A 24810-nucleotide genomic window follows, 5' to 3' on the forward strand; every position below is an offset into this window, starting at 1 on the left:
GGCTCGGGATGGAAGGCAACAGATCCAAGAGGAATTCAAACACCCAACCTAGAGACAGCCGGCTGGATCCAACAGTTTATAATTTATGGAAGCTGGGGATCAGGAGGTGGCAGAGCTCTTGGCCTGCCAAGCAGACCAGACAGGACACAGATGATTGCAATTATGGAAAGACTTCTCATAAACCCAGGGACAGCAGGAACGAGGGCGGAGAACGGGCCAGGCTGAGGTGTGGCTGAGGAGCGCTCGGCAGAAAGACTGAGGACACTAACAGAGATGGTCCGGAGCGTCGATTGTGTCTCTACCTTAGAGACCTTGGCCCCCTGTGTCCTCCCCACCCACTTCCATAAACTGATTTAGCCTTAGTGTATCTCAAATGCCTGTGACAAAGACAAAGAAGATGAGAAAGGAGCCAGTGGTTACCAAATTTTAGAGTACCTATGAATAGGTAGCTTGTTTAAAATTAAGATTCCCAGGCCCCACCCCAAGAGATTCTAACACAGGTAGTTCTGGATGACACTTTGGCAAACACTGAATCACTGAGAGGGCAATAAAAAGGACAATTTGCTATCCAGCACAGCAGCCCCAGATTCATTTTGGGGATGTTAAAAGGTACCCCACACACTCAGCAATCCTCAGAGAGGTCACCGCCAAGGAGGTCTACAGAAGTGCCCACATCACACTAATGGGAGAGATATAGCTCCACCCTGATAACTCTCCTAACAGAGCAGCCACTCTGGAGCTCAGTGGGTCACAGACTTAGCCAGCGCCCCTCCATGCCCAGCCTTGAGTACTTAGGTAAAAATCACTTGTCTTGTTGAAAACTCTGAGTTTGTATAAGTACACAAAGGTATCATGAGCCAACATGTTCTGAGACTTTTGTTTTTTGCTTGTGTAAGTTTTCCTCCCAGGTACCTTCATTTTTATTTGAAGGACAACCCCTGTGACTGAGAGAGAACAGAGGCCAGCTTGCAGACTACTCATCAAAACTTACCAGAAATAAAAGCTTAGTAACTGGCCTGGGGACCAGCCATTGCCTCTGTACCAAGCCAGCCCACTGCCATGGCGGTTTTCTTGGAGCTGAAATACTCTTTGAAGATGGAAAAAATATCTCTGAACAAAGAAACCAAGTCCTTCAAACAGTGAGAAGTGGTAGTCTGAAAAGGAAGAGTCTATGCAATTTTTTTAGTCCTAAAAACAAGGAACTATTGCCCAATTGACATGAATAGTGGCAGAAGTCCAGAAGCATCCTAGAGTCTTAAGTTGAGACTAAAGCTGGACTGTTAGAGAAACTCTGAAGATTCCTGAGCTCTTGCCTGAGGAGCTCGGCCACTGCAGGGCCTTGGGTGAATTGCTTCACCGCTGAGGCTCATTTCACAAAAGTATAAAATAGGGGTGATATTCTCCGCCATTCCTCCTCTTAGGAAGTGGTAAGGCTTGAATGACAGAAAACATGCAAGAGCTTTGTGTAAAATGTTAGTCAATAAATATATATTTTTATCATATTTTTATATCCATGATTGGTGTTCCTTTAAGACTTTTAAAGATTGAAAGAGCAAGTAGTTGCTCACCCATTAATGACCCACTCAATCTTTAAGCTACTATGCTAATCTGCTAGCATCAACGAAACTGATCGGTACTTAGCAATCAGGTATGAGAGAGGGAGTATTTATGCCTAAGAATCTCAATTTCAAATTCCATCTTCTTTTTGCATACATTTTTCTGAAACAAAGAATAGAAAACACTGAGGAAGTATAATATTTTTAATCAGTACACTTTCTCCACAGAATGATCACACAAAAGAAATGACGTCATCCTACTTATATGAAAGAGAATGTATCAGGAACTAGAAAGAATAAAAGAACTTGGAAATTGAGCGATGTGGCAAGAGACTGTACATAAAACTCTTCTCAGCTTATCTGTGCCCTTCCATCCATCAGAATCTTTACATCAAAAACTCTCCTCCCAACCTCCTCTAACCCAGCCTTCACTTACCCAACCCTACCAATAGCTGATGCTCTTCATTCCCTCCATAAAACATACTGAGCGATGCCCACTGGACCTCCAGGCTGCATGTGCACCTCTGTTCCCACCAGCTGAGTTGCACGCCCCCAAAACCCAACTGTGTTTGTTCCCAGCCCTGTTTATGCCAGCTCTTCTTGTTACTGTAATTATATAACTTAATTAAATATTATGTAAACCACAGAACTTTGAGAGGAAAAAGAAACAGTGATGGTATCTATGGAAACCAAGTTAAATGCTTTAGAAAGACTTGGTAGAGGAAGGCAACTAAAAATATTTCTGTCAAATTAAGAATGGGTAAAGGATTGAGGGAAATCTTAAAATTCTAGAAGAAGTATTCACTCAGGCTGCTTCAGAAGAGTCTTTATGTACTTGCTCTAGTGAAGAAATCAGAATTGGAAAGCACGGAGGAAGCAATGTGGGTACAGCTTATGCAAGAGAGCCCATGAGGGACGCCAATGTACTGGAAGGGGGCATTTCAGAGATTTTCACTTTTTTCTCTGCACCTTTCCATATCTTCTAAATTCTAGTAATCAAACATTTGCTACAGTCAGAAAATATTTTAGACATTAACTGTTAAGTTAAATACAAATTTACAAGTGAAGAGTGTTACAGATTAAGATGCACATAACTTCTTAGAATAAAAAAGTGATTTCCTACGTAGAACACTCAAGATACATTTTAAAGATCTACCCAAAAAGACAATCTGGAAATGCTGTAATACATTTTTTAACGTATGTGTAAATGTGCATATAAAGAAGTTATATACTCAACATAAAATGCTCTACACAAATATAAACTATTGACATTATTGACAGCAGAGGTGATTACAGAAATTTAACTTTCATGTTGCTCTTCTCAGTATTTAATCCACCACTGTGTGCTGTCCTTCCTGTTCTAAGACACAGTAACTTTTCCCCAGAAAGACAGGTAAATTGGTAAAATATCTAGAAAGCCTTAGGTAGGCCTTCTCGTGGCATTCAATTCATCTACTGGGGAGCCCCGTGCTCCCAGATTTCAGGGCTTTTCCAGGCAAAGGGATCCAAAGAGGCAGGAGGCAAAGCGACTGTGCAAACAGCTCTCAAGTAGGCATCATAGAAACGAGGCCCGCAGGAAAGGAAAGAGACCGGGCTCCCCCAGAAGAACCAGCACAGCCTTGCGCCTACCCCAGCCCTTACACAGGAGCCCCGGGGACGGCAGGCCTCTACCCGAACCCCAGTAGGATGAGGTGCCAGACTTGAGTGGGCCTCCCTCCCTGAGCCTCAGGGGACCTTGAAAAGCCAGAGTAAAACATTTACCTTCTGGGGCAGGTGAGGGCACTTAGTGAGGTCCCATTTGTCTTCGAGCTAAGATACAGGAGTCCTTCACTCTTTGGGGTGGTGTGGAGGGGCAGGGGACGGAGATGCTGAGCCTCAACAGCGACTCTTCCCTCCTCTCAGGGCCTACACACCAACTCCCCCCTCCACCCTCACCCCTCCCTCTGCCCTAAGCACTCCATTAGGACCCCCAGAAAGTCTGAGCCCACTGTGGCAAGATTACCTCACAATTCCACAGGCACCATTTCTGGGAAACGGATTCCATCCAATGCCATATTTGCACAGCATGAAGTAGGAACGGGGGAAAATAATGGCGCTACTTCTCCAAGAGCAAGTCAGACCGGAGGTCTCTGGAGGGTATTTATATTAAACACAATGCTGGCTAGAGGACAGGTGGGATCTGTTGTGGCAACTCACGTCTTCCTGTTGCCAGGCCCTTTTTAAAAACTGGCATACCACACACATAATGTGGTAATCGGAGTGGGAATTCCTAAGGAAAAAGCAACAGCAAACAGCAATGGAAAGGAGGGCTCCACGAGGCCCCGTTCCTCAGACTCTGTCTGCTCAAGCCCAGACCTGGCACCTCAGTCTGGGAGGCTGTGGAATCCGAGTAGTTGCCATATTCAGAGTAGACTCTTCTCTCGGGGACAAATTCACCTTATCATAACTCATAAGCTCTACATGTGATCACACACACACAGAATGTCATTGTATTAATTTACAGGGAAAACTCTGTCAAGGAGCCTGGAAGCAAATGCATTTTCTTCCCATAGGCACATCCCATGGAAATCAAACAACAGAACTTCAGAGGAAGACTGCCATTTCTGCCTATTCAAGTCCATTCCACTTTATTCTGACTACAAAATTTTACTTCTGAGAACTACTCGCCCCGGATTAAGAAAACCTATGGTTTAGATGGTTGGGTGGGCACATGTCCCCGGACTGGCCAACCCCAGGGCTGAAACTGCCCCAGCAATTGGTGGGATTGCTAAACTGAGGATACGAGCTGGGAGACACAGAGAGCCACCTCAAGGAGTGAGCAATGATGGAAAACGAAGCCAGCAGGAGAGCAGAACCAAGAGATGGAGAGAGACATTGCCTGACAACCTTGTGTACCATCGGAGTCGAGCCATGCCTGAGCCCAGGAGGCCCCATGAACTTTACATTTATGAGAGACAATGAACTCCTTCTTTGCTTAAGCCACTTGGAGGTGGGTTTCTATCTCTTGTAAACAAAAAAAGTCCTGATCAATATATAAGAGTTTTGACAGAGAAAATGGAATGGGACCAAGGACAGTGTATAATATGACTTGAATGTTTAATCAACATCTGTTTAAAGCAGCAGTCATATCCATCCCAGAGCAGGCCAGGGCTCATCCTTGGGCATCCTCCTGTCCTTCAACACCTGACCAGCCCCACTTGCACTGACACGTTCTCTCCTAAACCATGCTCATATGTTCAATCTGCCTGGCAAGCCTGAAGCCATTCTGTCTCTGCTCCATTTAACTGTCAAAGGCAATCACACAGCCCTTGTTCCCAAGTTCTGAAGGGGATGCATCACTGGATCCCAAGCACTGAGAGTAATCAAAAAGCACTTAATAGATTCATAAATTCTATGGCACCCAAGAGAACTCACAAATCCTCCAAATTAATGCTGTGAATTCCTTCCAGTGAATTTTAGCATCAAAAAACCATTTACTGTAGCAAAATGGCATACTCAACAGTTTCCAATGATGAAGATATACCAACGCTATTTGCAATTAAGGTGAACACACAGCTCATATTTTGATTACGGTGGGCTCTTTAAACCCACATTATTTTGATTACAAGGAGTTGTTTATGCTCACTGCTATAAGAAATTCACAGGACAAAAGTGTGCATCTCCGTAAACTCAGCCCCTATTACAGCCAACTTTCATGCAAATAAAGGCTGCAACGTATTACTTTCCTTCCTTCTTTCAGGCACAAATCCTGTCTGTGGCCAGATTCCCTGAGGGCCACTTCCCAGCTCCTTGTCCTAATTAACCCAGGCCATGGAGAGAAGGAAACAGGGGCCTTCTCCTCAAGGTGTTGTCATGAGTGTTTTTTTGTTTTGTTTGTCATCATTTGTCTCCTCCACTCAACTCAGCTCTTGGTATGACTGGCTGACTTGTCTAGCACAGTGTCTGGCAGACACTCTATAAACATTAGTTGAGGGGATTTAATTAATTACACTTGTCAGAATTTTACCGGAATATCTGGTTTGTGATTATGTCCCTGTTCCGTTTCAAGCATCAAGGAAAGTATTGGAGAGGGGTCTGAGAAATTTGGTATATTCCCTGTCTTCAAGAACAATGGGTCCAGGGGCCAGCACAGTGGCATAGTGGTTAAGTTCACGTGCTCTGCTTCAGCGGGCTGGGGTTCACAGGTTCAGATCCCAGGCACAGACCTAGCACCGCTAGTCAAGCCATGCTGTGGTGGAATCCCACATAAAATAGAGGAAGATTGGCACAGATGTTAGCTCAGGGACAATCTTCCTCATGAAAAAAGAGGAAGACTGGCAACAGATGTTAGCTTGGGGCCAGTCTTCCTCACAAAAAATAAAAAAACAAGAACAACGGGTCCAGAAACAGTTTCTTACACACAAGTTTTCAACCTTTATAAAAGGTATCCTGCAACCCTGGCTACAACTGACTGGATCAGGGGTTGGTGCCTGACCTCCAGGTGTCAGCTGTAGTCTGGTCACGAGAAAGACCCCTGGTCTTCAAGGTGGCCAAGCAAGAGAGCTGGGCCCCAGGATGAATAAAGGGTACTGAATAGGGATTAAGCAACTCAGTAAGATCCTTTCCCAGGGTATTTGAATGCAACTTATACAGAAACAGCTGTCATATAGTAGAAGGATGGAAAAAATCAAGAGGAAGAACAAACTGAAACTCTAAAGCAGAAGCCAAGAATAATCAAAAGTTATGAGGACTCTGGGGAGAAGGTATAATGGAGGGCTGCAGAGAAAGAGAGTAGAAGGAGAAGCAGCAAGAAGCTGAGAGAAGCAGCATAACGCTAGCAGCTACCATTAAGCGGTCTGAAATTTCCTTTAGAATACAGTCTGAAGAATCAGGTAATCAAAAGGCCACATTAAGAAACAGCTACTATAAGATTTTCACTGTCTTTACCGCCAATAAAGATCTAAGGTTGTCAGTTACCAAAATGGAAATTAGAAATGGGCTTTTATTGGGGCTGGCCCCGTGGCCGAGTGGTTAAGTTCGCGCGCTCCGCTGCAGGTGGCCCAGTGTTTGGTTGGTTCGAATCCTGGGCGCGGACATGGCACTGCTCATCAGACCACGCTGAGGCAGCGTCCCACATGCCACAACTAGAAGAACCCACAACGAAGGATACACAACTATGTACCGGGGGGCTTTGGGGAGAAAAAGGAAAAAATAAAAAAATAAAATCTTTAAAAAAAAAAAAAAAAAAAAAAGAAATGGGCTTTTATTGTTGAAATTGGAGATGTTCAAGACTTGCGAATTGGCTAGAAATACTTAAGGGGCACCCCACTATTCCATGAAGGGATATAACCTGACCTATTTACAAGGCTTGACTCAGCAGGATGGCCCCACGCTGGATTCTGCACTCAGGCACACTTTATTTGGACAATTTTGGCTGTTTAATGCCAACTCTAAGCTTAACTGAATCTTGCCTCTACAACATTGTCATATCCACCTCCAGTGACTCTATTAAGCAAAGTGGGGAACATCTAAAAGGACAAACACATAAACTTTATTAAACTGACAAAGTAGGTTGTAGATGTTGGTTTTTTTATTTTTAGAGGAAGATTAGCCCTGAGCTCTGCCGCCAATACTCCTCTTTTTGCTGAGGAAGACTGGCCCTGAGCTAACATCCATGCCCATCTTCCTCTACTTTATATGTGGGACGCCTACCACAGCATGGCTTGCCAAGCAGTGTCATGTCTGCACCTGGGATCCGAACCAGCGAACCCTGGGCCGCCGAAGCGGAATGTGCAAACTTAACCGCTGCACCACCGGGCCGGCCCTCTAGGTGTATTTTCATGCCCTCTAACAAATAAACATTTGCTTTCATACCTGGGGTAGGGGAGTTGGCAGGAGACCTATAGTCCTCACCTTCCTCTAACTACTGGGGTGTATTAGTTGGGGGTATAGACACAGGTGCTATTACTCAGAAATCGAAAAGCAAAGCGGCTTGAACATATTTACATCTTAACATTTCACAGTCCAGAGGTAACCAGTCCAGGCAGGAAGAGGTTCCACTTCTAGTGCCAGATGGCTCTTTCAAGTCTCACCATGTCTGAGTCAGCAAGGAGGAAACAGAAATGGAGGGGGCAACCATCCCTCGACGGTCAGACTTTATCACATGATCATGCTTAGTTTCCAGGGCAGCAAGGAGACATCCTACACCAGCAACTGAGGGCCAACTGAGCGGAAGTGTAGTGTCAGACATCATTTGTGAATCTCCTTTCCTGGGCAGCTCCATCAGCTGAGGGAACTTGAGTGAGGTCTGTTTTTTACAGTATGGGTGAGTTTAATAGAGGAATGCAACTCATTGCTTAAATAACACCCATAAGAAATCTACTGTGGGGCTGGCCCAGTGGCATAGTGGTTAAGTTCATGCACTCCACTTCAGCAGCCCAGGGTTCACAGGTTTGGATCCTGGGCACGGACCTACACACAGCTCATCAAGCCATGCTGTTGTGGCGAGCCACATAGAAAATAGAGGAAGACTGGCACAGATGCTAGCTCAGCAACAACCTTTCTCAAGCAAAAAGAGGAAGACTGACAACAGATGTTACCTCAGGGCCAATCTTCCTCATGAAAAACACAAAAAGAAAAGAAAAGAAATCAAGTGTGAAGTCACTATATGAAACAGACAGATGTTTACGAAAATAGAAAAGGCAAAAAAATATAGTCAGAACTCTGAAAAATAATTAGATAACTATTATATTAAACAAAACCTTTACGACTTGAGAATAAACCACATACTTGCTCCTAGCCTTCTTCAGTCACCTTAATTAGAGATGCCTGAGTCACACGGGAAAAGGGGTTCTCCGCGCTCCTCTTTGAAAAACCCTAAAGCCGGTCACTTGTAATAAGTAAACCTACTGATTAAAAAAATAAAGTAAAATCTTGATTAGTCTTCCAAACCGTGTTACTTTGCTGTGGTAACAAACACCACAAACGGGGTGGCTGAAACAACAGACATCGTCTCTCCGTGCTGGAGGGGAGAAGGCCACAGTCAAGGTGTCAGCAGGGTTGGTTCCTTCTGAGGGCTGTGAGGCAAAGATCTGTTCCAGGCCTCTCTCCTCGGCTTGTAGACGGCCATCTTCTTATGTCTCTCCACCAGATCTTCCCTCCGTGTCACAATTTCCCCTTTTTATAAGGACACCAATTATGTTGGATTAAGCACCACCCAAATCTCCTCATTTTAACTTGATTACCTCTGTAAGGACTCCATGTCCAAACGAGGTCACATTCTGAGGTACGAGGGGTGAGAACTTCAACACATGAACGTTGGAGGGACACAATTCAACCCACAACACAAACTTAGGAGCCCTTTAAATCTGAGACCAAAGACTGCATACTCGCTATGGTAGTCATTACATCCTTTTTAAAGCCTTTTTATTAGAAAATAAAACAGGGGCTGGCCCCGTGACCGAGTGGTTAGGTTCGCGCACTCTGCTTCGGCGGCCCGGGGTTTCACTGGTTCGGATCCTGGGCGTGGACAGGGCACCGCTCATCAGGCCATGTTGAGCCAGCATCCCACATGTCACAACTAGAGGGACCCACAACTAAGAATACACAACTATGTACTGGGGGGACTGGGGGAGAAAAAAGCAGGAAAAAAAAAAAGGAGATTGGCAACAGTTGTTAGCTCAGGTGCCAATCTTTAAAAAAAAAAAAAGAAAAGAAAACAGATACAGAAAATGCAGAAGACATAAATATACTCTGTAACAAATAATTATAAAGTGAGAACCTGTGACTGCCATTTGGGTTGAAAAACTACAGCAGAGTCAGTAGCCAGGAGCCCCTGTGTGCCCCCTCCTGACCATAAATTCCTGCTTCCTCCAGAAGCTTTCACTATCGTTACTTTCAGGAAAATGACTTCCTCCCTTCCCTTCACAATTCCACCACTTCTGAATACATCCCCAAAACAACATAGTTTGGTTTCACCTGTTTCTGAATCACATGTGAGTAGAACTATATTGTAATATATTATTTGGGGTCTTCTGTCCTTCAACAAGTTTTTAAGACTTATCCATATATTTACATTTTTTAATGGTTCCAAAGAATATTTCATTAACCTAAATCTAATTTTTCTGGTCAAAACTATATTTTCCCTGATATTTACCATTCGCATTCTCTTTTAATATCACCGCATCCTTCAACGTCTACACTAAAGTCATACCCACACACAGAAACTACTTTGACTAAAACTTACTTTCATAGCTTTTTCCTTACAGAAAAGCACTTTTTGGTTAAAGCTTCTATGTAGACAGATTATAATACAAGCAATTTTCTTCAGCATTGCACCACAGACATTTTTCCCAGGAAAAACTGAATGAGAAATGATACTCATAGCAGAGTATGTTTACCAATCGACCTGACAGGTTTCAGGCAACGCTCTAACATTCTGGGGTGAACAGGCCCATGGGCCATCTCCCACGAGGTATGTGAACCACCAGGTAAAGGTGACAGAGGGCATGATTCAGGGGTTTGGACAGTCATTTGCCAGGTCTAGATGACAGGCTTCACTGATGAGCACAGGACCTGAAAGAAAAGATGACACTTGTCACCTGCTGGGCAACACTCACCTTGGAGGCTTGCCCAATTCTTGTTGGGTTTTCAACTGTCAGAGACGTGATCCTTTGTCCATTCTATTTGAGATTGCCTAGCTGAACTGTCTCAGCACTCTGACCTTGCCAACCCGCTTACCTTTCTGAACTGTATTCCAGTCTGCAATCTCAGGCTAGACTCTGGCACTAGTTTGGTTCACTCATCCACTGGTTAATGTCCTGGTCTTAGGAGGCCAAGCGAACTTCTATCCTTCACTTAATATTCTAAGCCTAAATCCTAATTCCCACTTAGAAGTCTCCATCCGTACTTCTTTCCTGGTCCTGACAGTTTTATTTTCTGATCTCAACTTAAACCCAAGTTCTAACAGTGATGTGACTCGTCTTACGAAACGAATGACAACTGGGAAATTGTTTTCGCTGTCACTCTAGACGTACCTCTAAGAAGTAGCAATGAGCTAAAGAAAAAAGGAAATTAAGAAATTACCACAGACAGGAAATTTTCACTGAAAGTTCTTTAAATAACAGCTTTCCTTTCAAATTTAGTATTAACTTTCAGTCTCTATAAATGTTATTAGGAAAAAAAGGAAAGCCATCCTTATTTATAACTCCCAGAGATAATCCCTGTTAACATTTTGGTATATATTCTTCCAGATGTTTCTTTTCTATTCATACATACATAAGTAAATAGATACAAAAATGAGATCATGAAATAATTTATACTATTTTGTGACTAGCTTTATTTCCTTAAAAATATATTGTAGAGAATTTCTTCTAGCAATAAATTTTTCTTTACAGCATCACTTTTAATGGTAAATTAGAATTCTATTAGAAGAATGTACCATAATTTATTAGGCATTTTTTTATTTATTTAACTTTTTATTGAGGTACATTGGTTTATAACATTATATAAATTTCAGGTGTACATCATATATTTCCATTTCTGTGTAGATTACATTGTGTTCACCACCCAAAATCTAATTGCCATCCATCACAATACACATGTGCCCTTTTACCCTTTTCGCCCTCCCCCATTCTCTCCCTTCTCCCCAGGCAACAACCGATGTATTCTGTGCCTATGTGTTTGTTTATTATTGTTGTTTTTTTATCTTCTACATATGAGTGAAATCATCCGGTATTTGAGTTTCTCCATCTGCCTTATTTCACTCAGCATAATGCCCTCAAGGTCCATCCATGTTGTCACAAATGGCAAGATTCCATCTTTTTTTATGGCTGAGTAGTATTCCATTCTGTATATATACCACATCTTCTTTATCCATTCATCCATTGATGGGCACCTAGGTTGCTTCCAAGTCTTGGCTATTGTGAATAATGCTGCAATGAACATAGGGGTGCATATATCTTTTTGAATTAGTGTTTTCATGTTGTTTGGATAAATACTCAGAAGTGGAATACTGGATCATATGGTAGTTCTACTCTTAATTTTTTAAGGAATCTCCATATGTTTTCCACAGTGGCTGCACCAGTTTACATTTCCACCAGCAGTGTACGAGGGTTCCCTTTTCTCCATATCCTCTCCAACATTTGTTATTTCTTGTCTTTTAAATAATAGCCATTCTGATGGACTGAGGTGATATCTCATTGAAGTTTTGATTTGCATTTCCCTAATAATTAGTGATGCTGAACATCTTTTCATGTGCCTGTTGGCCATCTTCCTTAGAAAAAATGTCTATTCAGATCCTCTCCCCATTTTTTGCTTGGGTTGTTTGTTATTTTGTTGTTGACTTGTATGTTCTTTATACACTTTGGAAAGTAATCCTTATGAGATCTATGATTTCCAAATATATTCTCCCAATTATTACGTTGTCTTTTCACTTTGTTGATGGTTTCCTTTGTTGTGCAGAAGCTTTTTAGTTTGACATAGTCCCGTTTGCTTATTTTTTCTTTTGTCTCCCTTGCCTGAAGAGACATGCTTTTCAAAAAAACGTTACTAAGCGGGCCGGCCCCCTAGAGTACTGGTTAATTTCAGCAGACTCCACTTCAGCAGCCCAGGTTTGCAGGTTTGGATCCCGGGTACAGACCTACACCACTTGTCAGCCACACTGTGGTGGCAACCCACATACAATATAGAGGAAGATTGGCACAGATGTTATGGTAGCTCAGGCAAATCTACCTCAAGCAAAAAGAAGAGGAAGATTGGCAACAGATGTTTGCTCAGGGTGAATCTTCCTCAGGAAAAAAAAAAAAGATGCTACTAAGGCTGATGTTGAAGAGTGTTCTGCCTATGTTTTCTTCTAGGAGTTTCACGGTTTTAGGTCTAACAGCCAAGTCTTTAATCCATTTGAGTTAATTCTTGTGTATGGTGTAAGATAATGGTCTACTTTCACCTTTTTGCATGTAGCTGTCCAGCTTTTCCAACACCATTTATTGAAGAGACTTTCCTTTCTCCATTGTATGTTCTCAGCTCCTTCATCAAAAGTTAGCTGTCCATAGATGTGTGGGTTGATTTCTGGGTTCTCAATTCTGCTCCATTGATCTGTGTGTTATTAGGCATCTATTTTAATAATCTTTTTTGTGAAGGTGTATGTTTGATCAATGAGAACCTCCAATTCTTATCTTCTGCCCTGGTAATTTGTTACATCTTAAGATCAAATACAGTCAACTAAAGGAAACTTAGCTACATCCAGGAACGTTAATGACTAAAAAAGAATTCTAATAAGATCAATAAAGATTTTAAATCTTTAATGCCTCGTTGCTGGCATATAAGCAAGACAGTGCTAAGCATTCAAACTTCTGATTAGAATAAAATCTAAGTATTTGTCTTTTTGCCCAGCAAAAAGTCCATTGTCTCCAAGAGGAACTAGGAAATTCAACGAAATCCACATGTTCCTCTCATCGTCATCACAACAGACCAGGTAAACTGGTCTATCTGCTGAATAAGAAAGAGCCAAAGAAATGCAATACCTCAGGGACTGAAAGAAATAAAAGTCTCACAATGAAAACAACTAAAAGACACAGCCACCTCATTTTATCAGAAAGAAACCCAATAACTTATAGCCAAGGACAGGGGCAGGAAGTTAAGTGAAAAGAAATAGTAATTAGATACTATTTTCTGCAAATATTTGTATGAGACCTTCAAAGATGGAAAATGTTCAAGCTATTGTTAAAAAATGACAGACTATAGAAAACACAACTATTTTGAAGTAATCCACTCTAGGAAGTGGAAAGACTAATATTTCTGTCACCCAGGGAAGTCCCTAAAACATTTTCCATGTCTAATGCTTTGTTTTTAAGCTGTGCTTACTTATAAGAACCAAGTCAGAACAACGCCAGATGGCCACACGGCAGAACCAGTCCAAACCAGAAAGGCCCAAGAAGGCGATGGGGTGCTGTGCACTAAAGGAAATGCGTGCAAAAGGTGCCGTGTGGAAGACAGGAAGATCTGTGCATGCCCCAAATGCCCCCAATGCCCCCACCCCCCCCACGCCCCCCCCCCACCCCCGCAAATGATGATGTGGAGACCCCGCCCCCTCCACATCCCATAAGAACCCTGCTCGCCTTCCCTCCGGGAGAAGGTGTTTTAGAGCACAAGCTCTGTCTCCTCCATCTGTTGATCAACAAATACTTTCTGCTCTGCTATTCTGAACCCACTCTCGTTCTAGGGGCGCAGGCAGCTCCAGACAAAAGGATCCACTTGTGGGTCAGTGGTCCCTTAGGGCTCGGTAACATTTGTAGACACCACCTAGCAAAAGTTGGCTTCTGTTTACTGATAAATTTCTATTCCAGATGATAATTCAGAACACACAAATCCTGGAATTTAATATCCTTCTTTATATATGTGTAATCTCCCCCACACTGCATAAAGATTTACATCTCTGCAGTACCATACAATTTCAAGTATCTAAACATACTATCCAATAATTTTGTTTAAACGGCAAACATCATTATAAATTTCTTTTAAACTTAGATGTACAATAATTACTCCTTGATCTGAAAGAGAGCAATATGAATTGAAAATTACACTAAATTTTGAGGAAACATAATTTTATTTAGCCATGCATTCTTTTCATAAGCCTCTGCAATCTGACTTCAGGATCCAAATTTTGTCTGAAACTCTCCTCCTCATGGTCATCAGTGACTTCCTTCACACCATACGCAACCCTTCTCATTCCTGATTTTCCTTCCTAGCACTTCTTACTGTTGACTATCACTCTTTCTTAGCATTCTTTGTGGATCAAGTTAATTCACATACTGGGACCCACAAAATGGAAGACTCTCCCAGTGGCCCAGCCCACATCACAAATCTAAACCTAAGTCAGCCACACTTATGGCAAGCATCTGTCAAGGAAACCTGACATACACCAACCACAATCCTCCAACTCAGCTGCAGCCAGCTTACCTGACCCTAGAAATTACGACCTGCTAGCTTTGTAACAAAATCCCCAGCCTCCCAGCCAACCATGCTGTTTCCACGTTGTCTCTTCTGACTCTCTATAAAACTTGCTTTTGCCCAAAATCCCTCAGGAAGAGTGCTCCACAGCTCATGAGGTGCTGCACTCCCCCAGTCCATGGATTGTTTTCCCTTGAATAAAGGACATCAAACTAGTTACTAAATTGTACTATTTTTGTCATTTGACACTACTCCCCAGCTTTCATAACAATACACCACCCGGAATCACTTCTTGTGCTTCTCTTCCATATCTCAGCTAACTCAAATGCTACTCAGAGGCTAATATGAGATGGGCAGAGCACTAGCTCCTACGGTCCAAAAGAGGGAACAAGGCATGCCCTGTCCTTGAGAAGAGAGAAGCAGGAAACTAATACTTCAGCCAAAATGCAAAGAATTATAAGGTAGCGCCAGGTGGATGTATGAGTAGCAGGGAGAGAGATTTAAGTCGTAAATCAGAGAGGATTTCGCGTCAAAGAAGGCTTCTTGGAAGATGTGATGCTGACCAGCCAGGTTTATGCCAGACACACTTATATTCCCCAAAGTACCTCTCAGGCCCTCAACTGCCCAGAAATCCTTCTAGATTTTCCCTAGGCAGCCCTCTGGTCCACTCCCATGACAACTATTTCTCACTTTCTCCACTATCCTCAAATTTCCAGACAGCTTTTATCTGTCTCACTCACAGAAGATGACCTAAGCTTCAACTTTAGAGAAAACAGAAATACAGTCCGGGGGCCGCCCAGTGGCCAAGTGGTTAGAGTTCCACACACTCTGCTTTGGTAGCCCGGGATTCACCAGTTCAAATCCCAGGTGTGGACCTACACACTAGTCAAGCCATGCTGTGAGAGGCATCCCACATATAAAATAGAGGAAGATTGGCATGGATGTTAGCTCACGGCCAGTCTTCCTCAGCAAAAAGAGGAGGATTGGCGGCAGATGTTAGCTCAAGGCTAATCTGCCTCAAAAAAAAAAAAGAAAAAGAAATACAGTCCATTAGCAGAGAAGTCTTACTATTAAAAAAATGAGGCACAGAGTACAGAGGACGGTACAAAAAAGTTACTTTATCGTTCCCTAAATCACCATCTCCTGGGGCTGGCTCCATGGCCAAGTGGTTAAGTTCGCACGCTCTGCTGCAGGCGGCCCAGTGTTTCATTGGTTTGAATCCTGGGCGTGGACACGGCACTGCTCATCAAACCACGCTGATGCAGCCTCCCACATACCACAACTAGAAGGACCCACAACAAAGAATATACAACTATGTACCGGGGGGCTTTGGGGAGAAAAAGGAAAAAACAAAATCTTTAAAAAATAAAAATAAAAATAAATCACCATCTCCTAACATGATCACTTTGAGACACTCTGAGACACTGGGACGTCCTTCCTCTCTTCTGCTTGCCAGTGGTTCCTTCAGCGTCTTAACTCCTTGGCCAGAGTCCCAGGTTCCCTCTCATCTTCCTCTGCTGCTGTCTCCACCATTTGGTTCCACTAGATTTTCCTTCAGTGGAGCAAGGTGGAGGTGAGAACGGCAGTGAGGGGGTGGGTCCTTCCTCTTCAGTGAATCAGAAGAAAGGAACTCCCAGATTCAGCCTGAGACTAAAGTCTCTAGGCTCCTCTCAGCCTAACCCTAGAACCCAAAAATATCTCATCTCCATCCCACTTTACCTAAACTGTTTCCACTATTAGCTTGGCCAAGGCCCCAGAAGGGAGACGGCTGTGCTCCAAGCCCCAGAAAAAATGGGTATGGTGGGGCTGAAGGGAAGAAAACCCCATCCTTTCTCACAGGCCCTTATGTTTTCCTATACCTGATTTCTAGGAATCAAATTTAGATAAACTAGAAGATAACGATCATTTTTGCAAGTCAAAAGAAAATGCATTTGATATGTAAATAATGGTTCTTCCCCAGAAATGCCATTTGGTTTAAATTCTGCTCAACAGTAGGGACTGCACGAGGTGATTCTACTATACCTAGAAGAGGTTTTGGAATCCAGTTAATTGAAGTTGTGGGTTAGCCAACAAAAGTCAAAAACATAAGTCTATGACTCCCCGATAACCTGAAGTTACGGGGACTCTCAAGTTCATTCATTCATTCAGCAAATATGTATGAAGCATCTATCACATGCCAGATACCGCACTAGGCTCTGGGCACACAGTGGAGAATAAAACAGCTATGTCTACTGCTTAAAGTCTATTGACGATGAAGGGGAGCAGAATATGCCACTCCAAAATATGCCACTTGGGGGGCCAGCCCAGTGGCACAGCAGTTAAAGTTCACACATTCTGCTTGGGCAGCCTGGGGTTTACCAGTTCAGATCCCAAGTGCGGACCTACGCACCACTTATCAAGCCATGCTGTGGCAGGCGTCCTACATATAAAGTGGAAGAAGATGGGCATGGATGTGAGCTCAGGGCCAGTCTTCCTCAGCAAAACGAGGCAGATTGGTGGCAGATGTTAGCTCAGGGCTAATCTTCCTCAAAAAAAAGAAAAAAGAAAATACGCCACTTTGGCAAATTGATTATTTTGAATTAAAATTACTTGAGAAACAGCTGTTGAAGAAGGACACTCTAACCCTCCTTTGTCCCCTTGAAAAGCAGGAAGTAAATCTCCCATGTGAAAGGTACCCTCCTCCCCCAACCCCGCACCAGGAAGAAGAGAGACATCCCTATCACCATTTAGGGCAGAGAAGCCTATATACGCAAACCCTGTTACTTCCTCACTAATTTACTACCGTAAGCCCAAACTTCTTTGTCTTGCCAATTCTTCATAAATTTCTCATTTCTTTGTCTAAAAGGTACAAAAGCTGCCGGCTTTGGTCACTTCTTTGAGTCTCATATTTTTACAGACTTCCACACCTATAAAATTAAATTTTATTTTCTCCTGTTAATCTGTCTTATGTCAATTTAATTATTAGGCCAAAGAACCTAGAAGGAAAGAATAGAAAAGCTTTCCTCCTCTATAAGGAGACAGACAATAAACAGGTAAACAAATAAATAGAGCATTACAAATGGTAATAGTGTTTGCATTACACCCTGCAACAAAATTATACTCCCAGGCACTAGTCAATTGCCCTCAAGCTCCTTAGCAGGATGAGCAGTGACCAAGAAAACATGGTAGAAAATTGCACCAAATTGTTGGTCTAGGAGACATCTGCATTTAAACTCTGATTTGCAAAACAAGTGTCCGGAGAGACTTCAGGCTGATGATTCACGAAATCAAAGGGGCCTCTTACAGAGCTTTACGTTCAATCAAATCGATGCCCCACGGACTACGTGAGTTTTTAATCAAAGACACCATTGACTGAGCCATAAACAACATCCAACCCACAACACACGTATACGATGGTGTCATTTCCATGTTTCCAATAAAATCTCTTCAGTCAGTAACCTCGACATCTCACTCAAATGACCAGCCCCAAGTGGCGCAGCAGACAAGGAGTTGTTCACCAGGAAAGGAATCTCCAGACATCTCAGATGGGGGTAGAGGGTTTTTAAAAACAATTTCTGAATTACAGTGACAAAAAACAAGCAACTCTTGATTTATGCTCATTGGCTCAATGTCTTCTCAGTCGTATATTCACAGGCCCGGAAACTCGACAAATGGCTCAATGACTTAGCAAAAAACTGAAGAAACAACTCCTAACTAAAGCTCATTTGAAGTCTTAGGACCTAAATCGAAGTAGGTCACATGGGAGTATTTCATTCACTTACCCAAAATATGTGTCCCCACCCCATACCCCCCAGAACCTGCGCTTTGCACACAAAGGGAAGCGAACTCCCTCAGGCTGCCTTCTCAGGTAGCGGGAGCTGCCCTCTTAGGCCAATACTTGTTTTCTTGTACCAGTTCCACTTTAATCTCCACCAGCTACACTTTCTAGCACGCAGTGCAGCTGGGGGGCACTGTGATCCACAAACAGAAGTCAATCATTGGAGAGGATTAGCCCAGAAGAACAACAAGCACTGGGCTCTGTGATGTGCAAAACTGCTGGCTTGGAAATTACTTGTAGTGTTTTCAGATCATCCCGAAATAAATTTTTACCCTTATAGAAAGATAACAAGGACAAGAGATCAGAAAATACCTGCTTTGGACCACAGATCCATAAAGAATAAAGATCACATCAAAGACTTAAAGATATGTCCTAAAACTATAAAACTCCTAGAAGATAATATTGGTAGTACACTCCTCAACATCGAACTAAAAAGGATCTTTTCAAATACCATGTCCTCTCAGACAAGGGAAACAGAAGAAAAAATAAACAACTGGGAATTCATCAGACTAAAGAGCTTCCGCAACACTAAAGAAACTAGAATCAAAACAAAGAGACAATCCACCAATTGGGAGAAAATATTTGCAAATCATATATCTAATAAGGGGTTAATCTCCATAATATATAAGGAACTCATACAACTGAACAATAAAAAAACAAACAACCCAGTCAAAAAGTGGGCAGAGGAGATGAACAGACATTTTTCCAAAGAAGATATACAGATGGTCAATAAACACATGAAAAGATGTTCAACCTCACTAATCATCAGGGAAATTAAGATACCACCTCACACCTGTTAAAATGGCTATAATCACTAAGATTAAAAATAACAAATGTTGGAGAGGGTATGGAGAGAAGGGAACCCTCATACACTGCTGGTGGGAATGCAAACTGGTGCAGCCACTATGGAAAACAGTATGGAGATTCCTCAAAAAACTAAAAATAGAACTACCATATGACCCAGCTATCCCACTACTGGGTATCTACCCAAACAATTTGAAGTCAACAATCCAAAGTAGCATATGTACCCCTATGTTCATTGCAGCACTATTCACAATAGCCAAGACATGGACTGATGATTGGATAAAGAAGATGTGGTATATATATACAATGGAATACTACACAGCCAGAAGAAAAGACAAATTCATCCCATTTGCAACAACATGGAAGGCCCCTGAGGGAATTATGCTAAGCAAAATAAGCCAGTCTGAGAATGACAAACGCCAGATGATTTCACTCATATGTGGAATATAAACAAATACATGGACAAAGAAAAGAGTTCAGGGGTTACCAGGGGAAGGAGGGTCGGGGGTGGGCACAGAGGGGTGCAGGAGAACACTTATGTGCTGACAGTCAAGAAATAATGTACAACTGAAATCTCACATTGATGTAGACTACTATGAACTCAATAACAAAAAAAAAAAGAAGAAAGATCACAGTGACACAGTGCACAGCACTCAGCCCTCCAGCTTAAAAGGCCAAAAAAAGGATTATGAAACCTACAAGGTAAACCCAGAATAAGAACACCAAGAATAAGGACAAATATGGCCTATATCAGGAATGAACAGATTTCCCCTCATGTAAGACTAAGAAGAAACACAAGCAAAGGGCCTATCAAAACCTCTTACTGCATAAAAGACACACGTTATATATAAAATTTCATTAGATAAGAGCATACTTCAGTTCAATGGGAAAAGGAAGGATTGGATAACAAAATAAGGAGGAGGAGGAGAATGAGGAGGAGGAAGAGAAGCAGCATGGAGACCATGATTAACTACTTGGAAAGAAAACGCATGGGCCCCATAAAAATAAACTCCAAAGGGATTAGAATTAACATTTTTTAAAAGAAAAGAAATCATCGTGTCATCTACTTTAAACATCCTGCTTAAGTCGCATTAGTTGCTTTCCATTGCTCTTACAACAGAAGATCAAAATCCACAACAGGACCTACAAGTCCACAGATGGTCTCGCTTCGAAATTCCTCCCCAGGCATAATCTCGACATAATCCCGCTTCATCTTGATCTCTGTGCTTCAGCTACAGTGGCCTCTGCCAGGGCCTGAAATGCCCTCCTCCACCACCTCCTTACTGTGACGGAACGACAATCTTCCTCAGAGTTTAGCTCAAGATCACTTCCTGAGGAACGCAATCCTGGAGGCCCCAGCAGGTCAGTTACCCTCATTAGACATTTTTATATTACCATTTACCTCTCCGTCATAACACTTGCCACAGTTTTAATTTTATTTGTGCAAAGTTTAAAGAAATTAAAGTCTATTTTCTACTAGATTGAAGCTCCAAAAGGGTAAGAATTATTACTTTTTATGTTACTATTGACTTAGCACTGCCATATTAGAGCCACTCAATAAACACCTGTGGAACTAAGACATAGGAATGAAGAAGTGAACCAAAACACAATGATTATATAATCTTGGAATGGAGCTAGACATTCCAAGCATAACACAGATGTAAAGTCCATAAAGGAAAAACTGATAAATTTGACTATCAAAAAAATGAAAATCTCTATCAAAAACATTATGAACAAACACATTAAAAATTAGAGGAAATATCTGCAACATTCTTGATTAAGAGTTGATAGCCTTAGGGGCAGGCCCCGTGGCCAAGTGGTTAAGTTTGCATGCTCCGCTTCGGTGGCCCAGGGTTTCACCAGTTCAGATCCTGGGTGCGGACATGGCACCGCTCATCAAGCCATGCTGAGGCGGCATCCCACATGCCACAACTAGAAGGACCCACGACTAAAAGTATGCAACTGTGTACCTAGGGGCTTTGGGGGAAAAAGGGAAAAAATAAAATCTTTAAAAGAAAGAGTTGATAGCCTTAAAAAATAAAGAACTTTTCACAAACCAAAACCCCCCAAAAAAGTGCAAACGACAAAAACAAGTAGCCTCAGAAAAATATAGTTTCTAAACATAAAATAGTTCAGTATCATTAGAAAATAAAGTTTTTTACCTATCAAATTGACAATTTTGTAAAATTATAATGTTCCTTTTTAGAGTGAGCACCAAATTTCATATATTCCAAGTGGGAATATAAATTTGTAAAACTTCCGCAGAGGGCAGTTTTGCAACAGGTACAAAAGTGAACATCGTCTTTGATCCAGCAACTCCTCTTCCAGGAAAAAAATATTCACTGGCGAATTACTTATAAATAACGAAAGACTACAACAACAAGGTGCCACTACACGCCCATTAGAATGGCAAAATCCAGAACAATGACAACACCAAATGCTGACAAGGATGTGGGGCAAGAGGAACTCTCATTGATGGCCAGTGGGAATGCAAAATGGTACAGCCCCTTTGGAAAGCAGTTTGGTGGCTTCTTACAAAATGAAATGTACTCTTGCCATATGATCCAGCAGTCATGCTCCTTAGTATTTATCCAAAAGAGCTGAGAATTAACGTCCACTCAAAAACCTGCGCATGAATTTTTACAGCAGCTTCATTCATAATTGCCAAAACTTGGAAGCAATCAAGATGCCCTACATTGGTGAATGGATAATCTGTGGTACATCCAGACAGCAAAATATTACTCAGCGCTAAAAAGAAATGACCTATCAGGCCATGAGAAGTCATGGAGGAAATTTAAATGCCCATTACTCTGTGAAAGAAGCCAGAGGAGGTTTGATACTGTATGATTCCAACCATATGACATTCTGGAAAAGGCAAAATTACAGAAACAACAAAAAGATCAGCAGCTGTCAGGTTGGGGGGTGGGAGGGAGATGGACAGGCAGAGCACAGAGAATTTTTAGGGCAGTGAAAAATACCCTGTGTGATATTATAGTGATGGATAGATTTCATCATACGTTTGTCCAAACCCACTGAATGTATAAAACCAAGAGTGAACACTTAGGTAACTATGGGCTTTGGGTGATTATGATGTGTCAATGCAGGCTCATCCTTAGTAAAAAATGTACCACTCTGATGAGTGATGTTGGTAAAGGGAAAGGCTATGCATCTGTTGGAGCAGGAGCTATATGGGAAATCTGTGTACCATACTCTCAATTTTATTGTAAACTAAAACTGCTCTTAAACCATAAACTAAAAACAAATGAAAGATCGAAAACAACACAAATATCTAACAATAGGGAAACCAAGTTTTAGGAAACACATAAAATAAAATGCCAATAAAATCATGTGATAGAAGAATATTCAATGACATGGGAAAACATTACTAATATAATAAGTGAAAAGTGTGGGTTTCAAACCAGTATAATTTTGGTTTCCTTATATAAAACATATGTATACAGGGGAACAGAAAGAAGGCTGGGAAGACATACCAAAATGTTAATATCAGTCTTCATCGGGGAGAGTTTACAGTCATTTTTGTTTTCCTTGTTTCAGTTTACATTTTCCACAGTGAACATTTCTGTTCTGTAATCAGAGAGAAACTAGTAACAAAAAGTTAATAATACCTCATACTATTTTAATACGTGCTTACCGCGTGCCAAGCACCAGCCTAAGCACTCGACATATAGTATTTCATCGATCCTATAAGGTAGGTAATAATCCCATGAAGTAGGTACTATTATTATCACCATTTTACAGATGCATAAATATAATAAACAAAACAAACTATATTCCTCATTCAGTAATTTTCTTAAATCTGATTAAAGTTAATTTTCTAACCTTTTCCAAATATCCACCACTTAGAGTTAAAAATAATCAAGACACTCCATCTATATCTAAAATCAGAGTCTCCAAGCTCACACGTGGCCGTGGGCTCAGATTCAGGGACAGAAAGAAGAAAAGGGAAAAGCTATAATCAAATATTTGCAGTGACAACACTGATAAATTAGGGATTTTACGCCACACTTCCTAGTTTTCCAATATAAGTAGACTTCTAAACTCGGCTATAGAGTCTTACAATGGACTCTACATCCTTTCTAAATTGTAAAGAAAAATTTCCTTTCCAGGGGATTACATGAGCACACTTTTTGAAGCCCAGCATTGCATTTCATAGCCTTCCTCATGGAAAAGAACTCCACATGCCCCAATCATTAGAACATGACTAATCATCAAAGCCCTTTTCACCACAAGTTAATGTTATGGCTTACACGTATCCTCTCTTTTTCCTGACTCTGACTACATGGTGCCACATCCTCTGTGTAAGAAGGAATATTCTCAGCTTTCTGGACACGTGATCCCTGCTAGCTATGATCCAGCTGATGAATCTGCCAGGTTGAAAGCACTGTGCCTTTCCCCTATGTTCACTGCAGCACTATACACAATAGCCAAAACTTGGAAGCAACCTAGGTGCCCATCAAGGGACGAATAGATAAAGACGTGGTACATATACACAATGGAATACCACTCAGCCATAAGAAATGATGAAATCCGGCCATGTGTGACAACATGGACGGTCCTTGAGGGTATTATGCTGAGTGAAATTAGTCAGAGGGAGAAAGTCAAATACCGTATGTTCTTACTCAGAAGAAGATAAAAAGAACAACAAACAAACACATAGCAATGGAGACTGGATTGGTGGTTACCATAGGGGAAGCGGGGCGAGGGCAAAAGGGCTGATTAGGCTCACATGTGACAAGATGGACTATAATTAGTTTTTGGGTGGGGAACATGATGTAATCTACACAGAATTCTAAATATATTACAATGTACATCCAAAAGTTATATAATGTTATAATCCAATATTACTGCAATTAAAAAAGAAAAACACTGTGCCTTTAAAGGTCAATGTCTGGCCATGGTGGCAATAATAAAAGATGATGCTTACCTGGCAAAGAATCACTTGGAATATACTGGATGGGCAAAACTATCAAAAGCTACTTAAATCCCAACTTAGTTTAGCTGGGGCAGGCATGAAAAACAAAAACTGGTAAGGAATTATTTAATATACCAAATGTATACAGTGATGCGTACTGACCACTTAATGCACACCTACTCTGTGCCGGGCATGGTATTAGGCTCTTAATATATTATCTCATTAGGGCCTCACAACAATCCTGGGAGCTACAAATTAACCCTATTTTTAAAGATTGGCACTTGAACTAATATCTGTTGCCAGTCTTTTTTTTCTTCTTCTTCTTCTTCTTCTTCTCCCCAAAGCTCCCCAGTACATAGTTGTATATTCTAGTTGTATATTCTATATCCCTCTGGTTGTGGCATGTGGGACACCAGCTCAGCATGGCTTGATGAACGGTGCTATGTCTGTGCCCAGGATCCCAACTGGGAAAACCCCAGGCCACTGAAGCGGAGGGCGCAAACTTAACCACTCAGCTATGGGGCTGGCCCCTAACCCTATTTTTACATTTATAGAAATTAGAAATCAGAGATTAAATAACTGCTACCAGACCACAAAACTAATAAACAGGAGAGTTGGGATTCAAACCCATATCCATCTAATTCCAAATCCAGTGCTCTTTCCACCACATCATCCTGCTGCCCTCTGTCAGGGCATCACACTAGCAATTCCCAATGGACCTCCCACCTGAGCGAGCCAGGAAGATGTACCTGCAGTCTGGCATTGGCTTAAGG

General features: G+C 41.8%; 1 protein-coding gene across 4 annotated transcripts in view; it reads right to left on the minus strand.

Moving 5' to 3' along the window:
* Positions 1-24810, minus strand: part of HECW2 (HECT, C2 and WW domain containing E3 ubiquitin protein ligase 2) — a 373452-nt gene that overhangs the window by 317755 nt on the left and 30887 nt on the right. Inside the window, exon 1 of one of the 4 annotated variants that reach the window (XM_070581718.1) lies at positions 3559-3672. The exons of the other annotated variants lie outside the window; for them this stretch is intronic. The gene's annotated coding sequence lies outside the window, so the exon portion shown is untranslated. Of the gene's footprint in view, positions 1-3558; positions 3673-24810 lie in introns of those variants that run through there. 4 annotated transcript variants of the gene reach the window in all.

The sequence above is a fragment of the Equus przewalskii genome, chromosome 17 (genome assembly GCF_037783145.1).
Source record: "Equus przewalskii isolate Varuska chromosome 17, EquPr2, whole genome shotgun sequence".
Lineage (NCBI taxonomy): Eukaryota > Metazoa > Chordata > Mammalia > Perissodactyla > Equidae > Equus > Equus przewalskii.